This window comes from Meriones unguiculatus, chromosome 3 (genome assembly GCF_030254825.1).
Source record: "Meriones unguiculatus strain TT.TT164.6M chromosome 3, Bangor_MerUng_6.1, whole genome shotgun sequence".
Lineage (NCBI taxonomy): Eukaryota > Metazoa > Chordata > Mammalia > Rodentia > Muridae > Meriones > Meriones unguiculatus.
In genome coordinates, this window is record NC_083351.1 from 56406952 (window position 1) to 56422555 (window position 15604).

General features: G+C 38.9%; 1 protein-coding gene across 8 annotated transcripts in view; it reads right to left on the reverse strand.

The window, feature by feature from the left end:
* Positions 1–15604, reverse strand: part of Pals2 (protein associated with LIN7 2, MAGUK p55 family member) — a 103402-nt gene that overhangs the window by 71304 nt on the left and 16494 nt on the right. Inside the window, exons 1-2 of one of the 8 annotated variants that reach the window (XM_060380017.1) lie at positions 6563–6635; positions 6411–6455 (exon numbers count right to left, since the gene is read on the reverse strand). The exons of the other annotated variants lie outside the window; for them this stretch is intronic. The gene's annotated coding sequence lies outside the window, so the exon portion shown is untranslated. Of the gene's footprint in view, positions 1–6410; positions 6456–6562; positions 6636–15604 lie in introns of those variants that run through there. 8 annotated transcript variants of the gene reach the window in all.

Sequence of the window (15604 nt, forward strand, 5' to 3'; positions counted from 1 at the left end):
ATTTACCTTGGCTCCTTGGGTCTTTTGCAGCTTAACGATAAGCCAATGACTTGGGCAAAGGTTGTGCTCACACGCTGTGGGCCTGTTTGTGTGTATGTGGGTTTGGAAATCCAAGTCCCTTAGCTTTCACTTTTTGCCAAACTCTCTTGGGTCTTCCTCTTTAGAAAGCATGCCTTAAGCTCTCCTTTCTAAGATTTATCAGTTAAATTTCTATTTACAAAAAACCAAAATCTACAACCTTAAGCTAACAAAGCAGCAGGCTCTCTCTCTATTTCCTCACAAATTCACCACTTTTAGTAGTGAAGTAGTAGGTGTTTGTTCCTCAAACTCCTTTCTAGCTTATATCAAGCCTCTCCATCCAGGAGCAGAGCTGATTAGTTCATGCTCCTATATCAACATACACACATGTCCACTCACCTCGTCATAAAGGTCATGTGAACAGCTCTACTTTTGTGAGCTGATCTAGTTCCAACAAACTCCAAAACCTACCAATGCCACACCCACAGGGGACTGGGATTTCAAACTAAGAATCTGGAAGGACACAGACATTCTGCCACAGGCATTTTGATAGAGCAGTCTTCAGCAGCTCACCAAGGTAGTAAAAAGTCTCAGGTAAAAAAGGTCACAAATTCACACTGTTCTTACATCAAGCTCCATTTGTTTTACAATAATAAATGTTCCTCATTTTTTTAACTATTTTTGGTCAATTTCTAGTATCTTTAAATGGCCATTTTTTACTTTTTCAGTTTTTTTTATAGGTTTTATATTTGTTTTTTGTTTTGTTTTGTTTTCTTTGCTTGTTTTTCCAGAGGGAAACTACCAACAGAATCTGAGTCCTGTTTCTAATGAGTGCTGTTTTAAAGTTTTAATTTTACTAATCCTTCAGAGACACAACTTTCCTATCAAGTAAAAGAGATCACCATGTTATAGGTAGTATTTCTTCACAAGAGGAAACATTAGGAGTTCATATTGGCATTACTTTAAAACATGGAAAAAACAAAACCAAAAACACTATCCTAATGGTCTCAACAATGGGAAGGGTAAAATAAATGCTACTTAAGTCTATGAAGAATTGCATGGGTCTGTGTGTAATAACATGCAATTTCTCCAAGATGTATTTTCCGTAGGGAAAAAAGTTCTACACAATATTACACCACTAACAGACTACAGTCAGATATTATTAATATAGTAAGCTATTACATTTTGTATATTTATGTTTGTGGAAGATGAAGCAGAGAGCCAGGCCTAATGATAAGGACCTGCAGTCACAGCTATTCAGGAGTCTGAAGCAGGAGACTTACTAGCTCATGGCCAGTGTGAACTACAGAATAAGTTCAAGAACAGTGTGCTTAACTTAATGATACTCTGTCCCAAAACAAAAAGAAAAAAAAAAAGGGCTAGGGATACAGCTAAGAGAAAGAACACTTGCTTGCTATGTATGAGCCCTTGGGTGCCATGGTTCAATCTAGCATTGTGTACAATGCATATACACAATCAAACACACATGGGCCTGCATGCACTAAAAAGAAAGAGAGAAAAATGAAGCAACCAAAGTTTAGGTTTTCTGGAGTACAACACATAAACGCACAGCTATTCATGTAGAAAGATACGAAACAAAATATAGTAAGTACTTCTGAGGAAGGAGCAGAGACTGACAGCAGCCGGTTAAAAGGCTCTCATCTTTACCTGGTAATACCTCAGTCCTTACACAAAGAGTACACTCATGTACACTATGCGCAAAGCGGTAATTTTACAAAGGGCTTGTCTAACCTATGGACTACTACTTGAAGAGTCAATAATATGAGAAGCTGTTTACAGCTTCAAAAGGATTAAGAGAACACTTTAATATTAGCGGGAAAGCTAGGTACAGTAACCCATACCCGTAAGCTCAGTTCTAGGGAGGCTGAAGCAAGAGGATGCCATGAATTCCAGGCTGGCATGGCCTACAGAGTAAGCCTGTCTCAAAGCAAAAGACAAAACACTGAACCAAACCAACCAAACCATCCTCCAAACCCCCCAAAAAAGAAAAACCCAAAACTAAACTCCATTTGGATAATTTCCAAAGTCAGATTTTTCTCTCTGGAGTTAATCTCCTTATTCATTTCTTAACATGTCCCATGCCATAAGTATAATTTGTACTTTTAATCATGAGTTACTTTCTTAATAAGTCATTCCAGTCTGTCACATTAAATAATGTCATTACGTAGCTCTAATAGGTGCATTTAAATTATAAAATTTCTTTAAGGCTTACTGTTAAGAAATTGTAACTCATTGGCAATTAGTATTAATTTTTATTCTGCAAATAAGGAAATTTCTGACAAAAAAAAATTTTTTTTACCCTAATCACAACCTTTTCAGATCTCCAAAAAGAAAACAAAAACAAAAAAACAACCAGATTTTGGGACACTGTGGAAATAAATAAAAATTACTTATTTTCCTCTTTTAGCTATATATACACAAGAAATAAACACAAGAGTGTTCCTGCATATAGGAACCGGTCTGAGACTACTAAGTTGAGTTCTATACTAAATGGTTTTTTTTTTTTTAGACAGTGTTTCTTTGTGTAGCCATGGCTGTCCTGGAACTCAAGCTATAGACCAGGCTGGCCTGGAACTCAAAGAGACACTCCTGCCTCTGCCTCCCAAGTGCTATAATTAAAGACATGCATCACCACCACCACCAGGCTCTATACTGACTCTTAAATGCTATTAGGTCAGAGGATTTATTCTAACTCTTCCTAAATGCTCTGCAACTCTCTCACAGTTGTAAAATGATAAATAGATATTTCCTGTTTACAGTAACTGAATGAGGAAGACTCACTATTGTTGCCATATGAGGCCCTTTTATGAGCTGTCTGCTAATATAGGCGCTCATCTACATAAGGAAGGTAAGTTACTGATCAAAGCCATCAAGTGACATCAGCAGTGGAAGCCTTTACAATCTCCTACTCTTTCACCTGCACCATGACTAAGGCACGCTTGCCTTACCCTGATGGCGCCAGAGAGCATTTTAATTTAATTTTATTTAATTTAATTTTAATTTCATGTTTAGGTCAGTTGTCCGTTGCGGTGCTTCCCTAAATACTGCTCTAGGGCTAAGCTGTAACGTTCAACAGCTGCTCTATATGCAGTTACTTCTTTTCCTACATTTTCTATCCCAATTGTCTTTTTTTTTTTAAAAAAAAAAACCCATGTAAGTTACATAATGTTACACTTTCTATCACTCTAAGTGACAAAAATGGGGTCAAAAGGTGTAAAAAGGTCAACTTAATGGCGTATTTACAGACGACACCATAGCCTACAATTGGACCATAGCTTGGAAGTAGTAACCCACCACCTGTGTGATTCTTCCACAAAACAACCTCAATTTTTCCCCCTTAGTGAGACGAAGGTAAATGGCCAGAAGGCTAGAAAGAGAGTAGAGACATTTGCCAGTGACAGGCCAACAGGGACAATGTAATTGGCTAGTCAGGACAGAACTAGTATGAGAAAATATAGTTTCAGACAACACCTTCTATGATGCCATGTGGCTTGTCCTGATGGAGCTAAGATATCAACTTAGTAGGTCAGCACCAACTATCTGCCATTCCCACTGTTATACCAAGTCAGACAAGGAAATTAAGGGATCAGAAATCTCCCTGCGGAACTTGGAAGCAGTTGCAAAGCTTACAAAGGTGTAGAAACTTGCTCAGGATAGCATATGATAGAAGTGAGTACTTGCAGGTTAGTGAAAAGAGTCACTTAGATACCACTTAGTTGGCAGGGCTGAGGAGACGCTGGATGGAACAGAGTAACAGTTAAAATGACTTTCACTATACTCTTTCAAATTGTCTCCCAGAACTGTGAGAGTTGGTTAACTAGACAATTACTGTTACCTGGTATTTTCTGTCCATTAAACTGGGAAGTGGAATATGAAAGAAAGAAAAACTATTAAATATAAATTGTTTCCTTTCTTTCAAATTGCTTATCTCACACTCTTGCTTAAAGTGATCTATTGCTGGGGATGCCGCTCAGTGGTAGAGGACTTGACTGGCACGTGCAAAGCTCTGATTTTGACCTCTAGCAAAGCAAAGAAAACAAAAGAAATGTTGAAGAATGATAATAGATTTGCATTTTAATTACATCACTGTATATCATGTAATTAAAAAATCTACTGCAATGATTGTCTCCCCAGCTTAAACTGCTATAACAAAGCATAGCAGCCTCCTTTTCAATAGGGTGAACATTACAAGATGCCTGGCATATGCTCAAAATCAGACTGCACTGAGGTCTATAAATTCTACAAGTACAAATCTATGAAAAAGCTTATAAATTAGGTACAGCAACAGATTGACAGTGATTAATAAGTTATAACAACAGTAAAAATATCATGTCATTCGACCATCCTATTATTTTCAGATGGCAGTTGGTCATAAGTAACTCAAGCCACAGAATACAACTGCTGATAACAGGAAACTCTCATATCAGAGCCTTTTGTTTCCTACAATTATGAAGTGTGGAATTATGTATAAGGGTACCAACGTGGTTTTTTTTTTGAAGCTGCAGACTGCTGACTTCTCATTGCTATCCTCATAGTAGATGAGAAGGCTGAGAGCTATCTTGCGTCATTAATCCTATTCATGGAGCTTCATGCCCATTGACCTTACTTCCTAAAAATACCACACTGGAGTTAGGACTTCAACATTTGAGTTGTAGAGAGTCGCATTTAGCCCATAATAATGATTCCTAAATTAAGACAAGATCCAAAATGAATCCATATACTGAAACAGATTTCCTATTTTAGCAACTATTTTAAATAAAAATACCTGACTAGACAAAGAGAAAGAATGGTTTTCCACCATTTACTATAGCACTCCTCTTTATTCATGGTTTCAGATCCCTAAATCAGTTGTGGTCTGAAGATATCATATGGAAAATCCTGGGGAAAATGGCCTTCAAAATAAAACTAACACTGTTTGCACTGCATGATGAATCCTCCTCAGTTCTATCAGGAACATGAACTATTTGACTACTGTATTCACACTATATACACTTCCTGGATGGATACACACACACACACACACACACACAGTCAAGCCAAATGTGCGTGTATTCAGGCAATACTTTTTAATGTAATAATGGTCCCAAGATGCAAGAGAAATGATAGAAGTACCAAAGAGAAGCTCTGAGGTTTTTATGTGAAAAAGTGGACCTTTTGGTTTCCTAATGAAAAAAAAAAAAAAAAAAAAACATTCTGTGATAAGGTTGCTATGGTAAGAACAAACAGCCACAAAGAAAGAGGACGGAAAAAGAATCTGTAATAGTTTCATGAAAGTAACTACAAAAGTAACAATCATAATGAATGGTAAATGCTTGGAACAGGAAGGCGTTAAACTTGTGCGTGTAGTTTTTTAAAACTATAATTATATATATTTATATAAACATAAATGTAAACAGTTCTAGAATTTGAGGAACAGGCATCTACTAGGGGCTTAGAATGAAACCAGATGGATAAGGTGCACTATTGTTTCCTGAAAATTCCATCCTCCTTCAAGTTACATCGCTCAAAGAACAAGAGTTCACACTCTTCTTAGAGGCCCTAATAGAGTGTCTTCCAAAGCACAGATAACCAACAAAGTATTAGTGAGTAGAGGCGTGATACCATGAAAGATTATTAGTACTGTGCATTATGTTTTCATTACCAGCTGTAAGCTCTACCTAGAAACAAAATTTTGGATAATTAGCTGACACATATCAAAACTAGAATTCAATTATCTCTTTGGGATTTGTTTGAGTTCATAACAATATCAGTATCTTCAAGAACCCAGAGGGAATGCTTCCTCAAAGTTAAATTTAATTATACTATGGATAAATGCAACATTAAGAGTTTTCTAGTAGAAACTCCTCCTTAATTTTGTTGTGCTTGAATTTGACAAAATGAATTTATCTAATTTTGTCGTAACCTAAAACGCAATAAAATACATACACTAGGTAGAAAAGCACAATGGTAGAACCATAGAAACTTGGGGTCTGACTATAATTATAAATCTAATGGGCATCTAAAAAAGATGGAGTTCTGACAGAAAGATAGAACACAAAACGGGGAGAGAAAATTAGTAAAGAGAGCCTGGGTTTTTTCCAAAACTGAAAACTGTGAAGTTGCTGAACCAATGCAACACTCATTTTTAGTAAAAAAAAAGATTCAAACTAATATGCTTCATTGTGAACTTTCTGAGCTCTGAGGATAAAATAGTGATGGAGAAGAACAGTATATGCCAAGATTTAGGAATCAGAATTTCTCACTGACCACATCAAAGTCAGAAGAATAATGCCTTTAAAATTTTACAGCTGAAAATTCCTGCCTTATCAAGTTAAGGCTGTTAAACGTAATTTTATGACTTGCTGATATAAAGTTTCACAATTTCAACCTACCGCAAATGCTTCCTAAGATTATAAAGCCATACTACTGCTCTGAGCCTGAAACAAAGAACAAAAGAGAAAAAGGTAAGTGATCCAGACCCTAAACATCTGAACCAGAAGATAAGGGTAATCCATGAAGGGATAACCAGGCACAGAGAACTTACATGCGCACAGGCCAGCAAGAGGCTCAGGAATGACATCTTTAAGAAAATAAAGCTGGTAGCTTTAAATGAGCACCTTTAAAGTTGATAAAGAAAATTAGTAAGGATTTCAAAACTGAACAGTAGTTAAGCAGTGTATTTTGAAAAATAAGTAAGCAATTATAATGCCAAGAAAAATATACAGCAAAGGAAAATAGTAACTATAGCTTATGAATCCAGTTTACAAATATATGTAATATATATTATTATATATTATATTATAATATATATTGTTATATAATATATATATACTAATAAATGTCAATCTGAGCTGAGGAAAGTCCCCAACGCAGTGATGCTGGAGGTGGGAGTGTAATATACACACATGCGGTTAAGGGCGAAACTGTCATCTTGCATAATGATTAGAAGCTTTAAAAAGTCAGGCATCAATAATGCAAACCACTCCATTTACCTGATATAGAAATAAAAACAAAAGAATCTACTAAAAAAAAACAAAAACAGTTCAAACTCAGCAGAAACAGAAATTGGGGAATACAATATTTTTTATCTCTATGTGCATTTACAGTTTTAAGTTAAAAGCTTTAAAAAAGTGCAGCTATCATGTGTAAACAGTAACTAGAACCAACTTCTAGAATTCTCAAGTTAACTGTTGACCTGATGATGTAGCCCAGTGGCAGAAGGCTTACTCAGCAGGTATGAGGGCCTTGGTTTCATTTCCAATATTGTCCAAAACAACAACGATGACAAAAAGCAAACTCTTTTTAAAAAGAAAACCTAAAGACCAAAGTCACCTTTAGATTTTTACCTATTTCATTAAAGAATTCTTTAGGTCTATAGCATGAAGTATATTTTAGTAAAAATATTCAACTAAAATGTAACATATAAAATATTTTTAAAACCCATGCCATAAGAGTATTTCCAACTTTGAAAAGATATTACCATTCTCAACATTTGTAAATATGAAAACTTGACACAAGTAGAGTTTTCAGTCCACTTATTTCATTTAAGCCCTCATAAAACTATCTGTACTTATAGCTACACTTACCCAGTGTTGAATCTCAATCACTTACCTTAACTGGCATACTAGCAATATCAGCTAATAAGGAACTGAGGCTCAGAAATCACTGACCTACAATCAAATACCATTCATAGTAGGATATGCTATTATATGTTGTGTTAAAATGACAGATTTTGTAAGATAGTAGAATAAACCCATAAACTTAAGAACTCTGGCCTCAATGTTCGGCTGTTGCTTACTTTTGCTTGGACCACTCCCTAAAAACAGCACTGTGAAAGAGTAAATATGAAGTACTCTATTAAAAACTGGAAAACAAATTCTTTTCCCCAAAGGTCCCATGCTACTTAAACACCACCTCTGGGCACAGATGCTCAGTAAGAACTCTGCCCAGCACACTGAGAACCCTCACACGAACAGTGCAAGTCAAACGTTAAAAAACAACAAGAAAACCCACCGACAACAAAACAACAAACCTTTTATTCTATGCCTCCAGGTGAAATCTTATACATAACAGCTTTACTAATTATTTAACAAGGTTTTGGAATTTTAAGAAGGCAGAGGGATCTTACGACGGTGAAAACTCAGATTATATCAGATTCAAAATAAACAGATTCTTCTAGGTTTTAAGAGCATTTTCACCTGAAAGTTTCTGGCTGTAAGAACCTGAGCAATGTGCAATCTGTTAAAAGCAGTGGGAGAGCACCCTACCAACTCAACTCTAGTAATACTTGATCTTTCCTTGTTGCACACTTCCCTATGGCAGATAACTGCATGCCCCTGCCAGCTCTCATTTCAAAAATACTTAAAACAACATACACTAAAAATATAATTTGTGGTTTTCATTAATTTTAAAAGCTTACATATACTTTTTCAAATACTGCTGATGTCATACAAGTTTGTCTGTAAGGTGACATTCTTCTGTTTTAGCAAAGCTTCCTTTACACAGGTTTGATAAAAGCACACATGCAGTATAGGTAGTCCTGACCAAATCATGAGGCAATTCTCTTGCCTCCCTCTAATTTAAGCAGCCTTTTCCTCCCTGTCTCCCTTTTCTTCCTATACCCAAAATTTTCAACTCTCACACAACTCTGGACCTACTATAATTGTTCCTGCACAATTTCATATTCCTGTTCTAAAAGATTGACCACCACACTGTCAATAGATTTTTTTTGTGCGAAGAGAAAGGTGAAAGAAAAAGAGGCTAATTGCCTATGTTTCCCTGACATTTACCTCCACCTGTGGAGTGAAATACTTCCCCATTTCTTACCTCTTTTCCTCAAATCTCAGGAGAAAACACACCCTTCTTGCTTCGCAAGGCTGCTTTCTGTGCAGTGATTATGCCTGCCTGTCCACTATGGGAGCATGACCCCTGGGTATTTCCACTTTGTTTTATACTTCTCTATGTATAAATGCTAGCATCTTCCCCAGACATAAATAATTACCTTTAAAAATCTCTAATTTGAATCTCATTTCCCTTTAGAGCATTCACCACCTCCTCTAGCTCACAGCAGCCTCTATCTATCAGCCTGCACTTGGCATTGTCTCTTCAGTTCTCTATTCTGCTACTGATCTCTTCAAATTTCTCCAATGAAATTAGGGAACAGTCTAACTCACGAACTAACCAAATACGCTACTGAACGATAGACTATCACTGTCTGTGCTGTTTCTGTATCTTGATACAACCCTAGACCTATCTGGGAAGAGAGAACCTCAGCTGAGAAAATGCCTCTGTGACATCAGCCTAAAGTCATTTTCTTGATTGATGATTGATATGGTAGCCGTCTGTGGGCAGTGCCATCCCTGGGCAGGCGGCCCTGAGTGTAGAAGAAAGCAAGATGAACAAGCTAGGAAGAGCAAGGTAATAATCAGCCTCAGAAGCCCTGGCTTCCCCTGATCATGGACTGCAATGTATGTGCTAAGTAAACCTTTTCCTCTCCAAGTAACTTGTGATCATAGTATTTTATCACAGCAATAGAAACCTAACTAAGACACTGCCGCCAGCACCCCTGGCAATTTCATTCATCTACTTCTGGGGCTTCTATCTGGTGACTTCCAACTTCCAGTCACAGCACACGCTTCACTAACTGCCTCTTAATGTACTCCATGTGGAAGTCACAACAACTGTTTTTAATTTACCATTTTTAAAACTATTCACTCTCCTTATTAAGCTGAGTCACACTATAGATTCAACCTTTCATGCATGTATATTATGATGTCACTACCTGTGCATTCTCTTCAAAACTTTATTCTCAAAAAGTCTCAATTTTTCTCTTCTCTCTAATCTCCAGACATTTAGTTCTCCAAATCTGTAACTTTCTTCATAAAAAGAAAGTAGTACTAAGTTCAACAGAATTCGCACTCTGTCCTTTGCTTTAGTTCCCACTTCCTGTACTTGAAATGCCTTGACTGGTCGACCAGCCCATGATCCTTGCTCCATGTTGCCCATGTCCACTGTGTGTGGAAGTATCATTTACACTGGCCCATGTGAAATATAGCTCTCAGAAAGAAAGTTAAACCTACATATTCAAACAAAACAAACAAAACAGAGCCGGACTAAACATCGCTATTCCTAATGCTTTTTCACCCTGTAGTCATTCTCCTTTGAAAACAAACAAACAAACAAACAAACAAAAAACCAAAAAACATTTGGTCTGAGATCTAATGAACAAAACCGGTCAAAATGTACAAGAAAATACAAAGTAAAACGATGAAACATGGCTACAGGCTCAATCCCACAGTTTATTAAATCTAAACATTTGAGTCATTAAAAGCTATCAGACAGATGAGTTTCATCGGTAGACTGCTTCCAAGGAGCACACAGTTTACGTATTTACTTAGAAAAATAAGTAGACTTCACATAGCTCCTGTGGCAACTTAGTTTTGCCATGGTGAAGAACAGCCCACAGCCTGGCACACACTGGCCAATGCTTTACTGACCTCCATCCTCCACTGCAATTCAGTCAGCACAGAGGCGACTTAAGAAAATCACCTGCCTCCGCACTCTCCACCACTGCTAACCACCGTCACCCGTGCCGCAGTGGCCAGCTGGCAAAGTCCCACTTTCAGCTGAGTTCTCAACTTGTTCTCTACAGGACAGCTAGGACTGCCACTTAAGTCATGAAGCAGATCTTGCTACTTTTTGGTAAAATTATCCAAAGGCTTCCCAGTCCACACAGACACAGCACACTCTGGCCCACAGCATGCCACAGCTCCTACTTGAATGAACCTCTCTGAGTTCACTTCCTATAGCTCCTGCCCCTTGCCCGATAACCTCCACTCTCCTGGCCTCCTCTCCTACAAACTTGTCCAGCCCATTTTGTGTCTTTCACTTACCTACCATCTTCACCACTTCCTACTATTCCATTTGAAATGACCTCCCAGAGATCCCATGAATCTTCCCTCTCTCTCCCTCCCTCTCTTCCTTTCTTTCTTCCTGAGACGGTGTTTCTCTGTAACTTTGGCTATCTTAGAATTTGCTCTGTAGACCAGGCTGGCCTCAAACTCACAGAGATCCACTTGTGTCTGCCTCCAGAGTACTGGGATTAAAGGAGCGCACCACTACTGCCTAGTGATCCCACAAGTCTTTATTTTCTTCATTTAGTTAGTGCAGTTGTCACCTCTTGAGAAAATAAACCCAAACAGCCCATCTACAGCAGCACCTAATTTGTCACTCTCCATCATCCCCACACTCCCCCAAAGCTACCTTTATTCACATGTCTTATGTCAGCTCAGAGTTGCTCACTCATAATCCTGTTTCCTCTTGTTACTCAGACAGTGCCTTGATACACAACAGGTTCTCAGTGTCTAATGTCTCTCAAAGCTTTAGACTCAGTATTTCCCATAAAATGTTCCAAGGGGAGCACAAAGCTCCAAATTTCCAAAGCTTGCCATGGTACCACCTAAATCTGGGCTGCCTTTCATCTATAATCTTATAAATACTTGCTTATATTTTTCATCTTGGTGTTTCTGAGCCATCCTCGGAGTCCTTCCTCCAGGCCCACATGTTTCTTCTCCATGCTAACCCATCATGGCTTCCTCCTTCTTCCTCTCTTCCTGTCTCCCTGTCCTTTCCTATGTTTCTCCAGTCCCCAAAGCCCAGAGGAACCTTAGCCACGCCTACCCATTCTGCCCTGCCCAGATTTTAGGTCTTTTAATCAACTAATCAGGAATAATGTCTTCAGCAGGTTTACACAACCCGTATAGGTGTATCCAGGCAGGAACCAGATCTTGAAGGCCAGTACTTAGCATCAAAATAGACACCTCAGACCAATGCCCAACAGTCGCTCTTATGCCCTCCATCACAAAGACCTTTCAAATTCAGAACTTTGCATTTGTCTCAAATAACAATCCCTTTCACTATTCCACTGTTACTACTTTAGTTCCTAACTTATTACCTCTCACATAAAAATCTAACACCAATTTACTTGACCTATACCTTCATCTTAGTTTATTTTTGTGTTGCTGTGATAAAATACCAGGACAAAAGCAACTTTCAGGTTTCTTCTGGCTCACAGTTCAAAGGTACAGTCTATCACAGTGAAGAGGTCAGAATGGGGGGGAGCAATGAATGCATGCTGTTACTCAGCTTCCTTCCCCACTTACATAGTTCAAGATTCCAGCCAGGGAAAGGTGCCACTCAGTGGGCAGGACCCCTACTTCAACTAATGAAAACAAATACCCCTGAACAGGCATCTCAGAGGTCTGTCTCTCAGGTGACTCTAGATCCTGTAAAGTGGATAATTAACAGTAACCACCACAACCTGCTGTGATTCGAATATGTTTTCTCTCATCTGAAACACATATTAGTGTTTAATCTCTGTTAAGAGAAGGAAATGTACTCTGACTATACTACTGATAGGCTGGGGCTTTGGAGTGTATTGGGATTAAAATAATCTTAGAAGAGAGAGAAAAAATAACATACACATGCTTTCTACAAACATGAAGGCCACTGGCATATATGGCCTTAAACCTGTACCTCCAGAACTATAAGCCAAATAAAGCTCTTTTCCTTATTCACTCGGTCTGTGACACTTATTATTAATAACATTAAAATGAATAAGACAATCTAACATCACCCTTAGAATGAACTTTCCTGAATACAAACGTATTTCTCTCCTGGAAAGTTCATTAATTACTAGTTCACCATCACCTATAAAATCCAATTTCTTTCTATGGTTCTGACCTAACATCCTATTAAAATGCCCAGTCCAAACTCTCTTATTCTTCCTTACAGGGAATTACAGTCTCCACTCAAGGACTTAAGGTTCAAACACAGCTACCTGGTTCAGAAAACTGAGCAGAAAGCTAAAGTGATCCAGAGTCAGTAGCTTCCTCAGCACCAAAGAAAAGCCTAAGCGTCTGGAGGAGTGTGCCCCATAATCAGGCCACACAGAATGACCCTGAGTAAAAACCCATAAGAGCACACAATCCAAAATGCCAAAACATTTAAGGGGAAAAAAAAGAACTGAAAACACAATAAAAAGGAAGGCTGCTGTACATAAAAGCAGATAACACAAAGTAATCCTGTACTGTAGACTTCAGAGGTGCACATAGGCTTGCCCCAAGATTTTCTCTGGGCCTCCCCGTGAGAATGTGCGAATACAAGTATTCTTCCTTTACAGGATAGTCAGTAGCTGCTGTATAAAGCTGAAAACATGAATGTTTTCTAAGACATGTGGTTTATTTTTAAACAAACAGTGCCACTCCTCTACCAAGGAGGTACTTGGAAATGTGCTAGAGCATTATGCCGTGCCAAGGACCAATGCAGCATTATGGGTGATTCTTCACCAAAGGTCTGGCCAAAAAACACTAGTTACCGACTCCTAGGAAACATCAGTGATCTAACTTGCTCTGAAACTGCTAGTAGCTGGCTGGTGGGAGACATCGCTAGCATAACTAGCTCTGAAACTGTAGCAATGATTAATCTCATTAAAAAAAAGACTAGGTAGAGAAACTAATTGTATTTTTATGTAGCTCAGGCTGGCCTGGAACTCAGATAGCCACCTGCCTCTCCCTTCAGCACACTGGGATTAAAAGCATGTGTGTCTTAGTTAGCTGTCCCACTGCTGTGAAGAGACACCATCACCAAGGCAACCCACAGAAGAAAGCATTTAATCGGGGCATGTTTATAGTTTTAGAGGACAGATCCATTATGATCATTGGGGGGAAACCTGGTGGCAGGAAACATACTACTGGAGAAATAGCTGAGCTAAACTTACTTTACATCTTGATCTACAGCCAGCAGGCAGGGAAAGACAGGCATTGGAAGCCTAGCATGGGCTTCTGACACCTCAAAGCCCACCTCCAAAGGTACATTTTTTCCAACAAGATGATACCTATTCCAAAAAGGCTACACCTCCTAATCCTTCTCTTACAGTTCCACTCCTTGGTGACTAAGCCATTCGAATATATAAGCCTCTGGGGGCCAGTCTCGTTCAAACCACTATTTCGTACAACAATTATCTATTAAATTTTAATTCAAAGTAAATGTATCATAAGTAGGTAATGGGTCTGGGTTTGTCGGCATGTACTTTTAATCTCTGTGCTCAGGAGGCAGAGGCAGGCAAATCTCTGTAAAGTTAAGGTCAGTCCTGTCTACACAGTGAGTTCCCAGCAAGCTAGAACCACAAAGTAAGAGTCTGTCTCAAAAAAATCAAAACAAGTAAGTAAAGTAAGTAATGGGACTGGTTAAATACTTCCCTCAAGCTATTTTGGGTTGTTCAAAGCACCAGGGTCAGAGCAACACAACTGTTTACCCTGGAATTCTTAGGATCCTAAGAACTCAAGAAGTTAAACACCAACAAATCAAGTAATCCAATTAAAAAATGGGGAACGGAGCTAAACAGAGAACTCTGCAGAGGACTGTAGAATGGCAGAAAAACACTTAAAGAAATGCTCAATGTCCTTAGCCATCAGGGAGATGCAAATCAAAACGACCCTGAGATTTCACCTTACACCCATCAGAACGGCTAAGATCAAAAGCTCAAGTGACATCACATGCCGGAGAGGATGTGGAGAAAGGGGAACCCTCCTCCATTGCTGGTGGGAATGTAAACTTGTACAACCACTCTGGAAATCAATTTTGGCACTATCTCAGACAATTAGGAATAGTGCTTCCTCAAGATCCAGCTATACCACTGCTAGGCATATATCCAAAAGATGCTCAAGTACACAACCAGGACATCTGTTCAACCATGTTTGTAGCAGCTTTATTCGTAATAGCCAGAACCTGGAAACAACCCAGATGTTCCTCAACGGAGGAATGGATACAGAAATTGTGGTACACTTACACAATGGAATACTACTCAGCAATTAAAAACAAGGAAATCATGAAATTTGCAGGTAAATGGTGAGAACTAGAAAAGATCATCCTTAAGTGAGGTATCCCAGAAGTAGAAAGATACATGGTATATACTCACTTATAAGTGGATGATAGACCTATAAGACAGCATAAACATACTAAAATCTGTACACCTAAAGAAGCTAAACAAGAAGGAGGACCCAGGGTAAGAAGATCAATCCTTACTTAGAAAGACAAATAGAATGGACATTGGAAGTAGGAGAAAACAAGAAGCAGGATAGGAGCCTACCATACAGCGCCTCTGAAAGACTCTACCTAGCAGTATATCGAAGCAGATGCTGAGACTCATAACCAAACTTTGGGCAGGGTGCAGGGGATCATAAGAAGAGAGAGTTAGTAAAACCTGAAGAGAACAGGAGCTCAACAAGGACCAAATATATCTGGGCACAGGGGCTTGTCTGAGACTGATTCTCCAACCAGGGACCATGCATGGATATAACCTAGAACCCCTGCTCAGACATAGACCATGGCAGCTCAGTATCCAAGTGGCTTCCCTGGTAAGGGGAACAGGGACCGTCTCTGGCATGAATTCTATGGCTAGCTCCTTGACCTCCGCCCTCCCTCCCCCGTGGGAGGAGCATCCTAGCTAGGCCACAGAGGAGGACACTGCAGCCAGTCCTCATGAGACCTGATAAGCTAGGGTCAGATGGAAGGGGAGGACAAACTT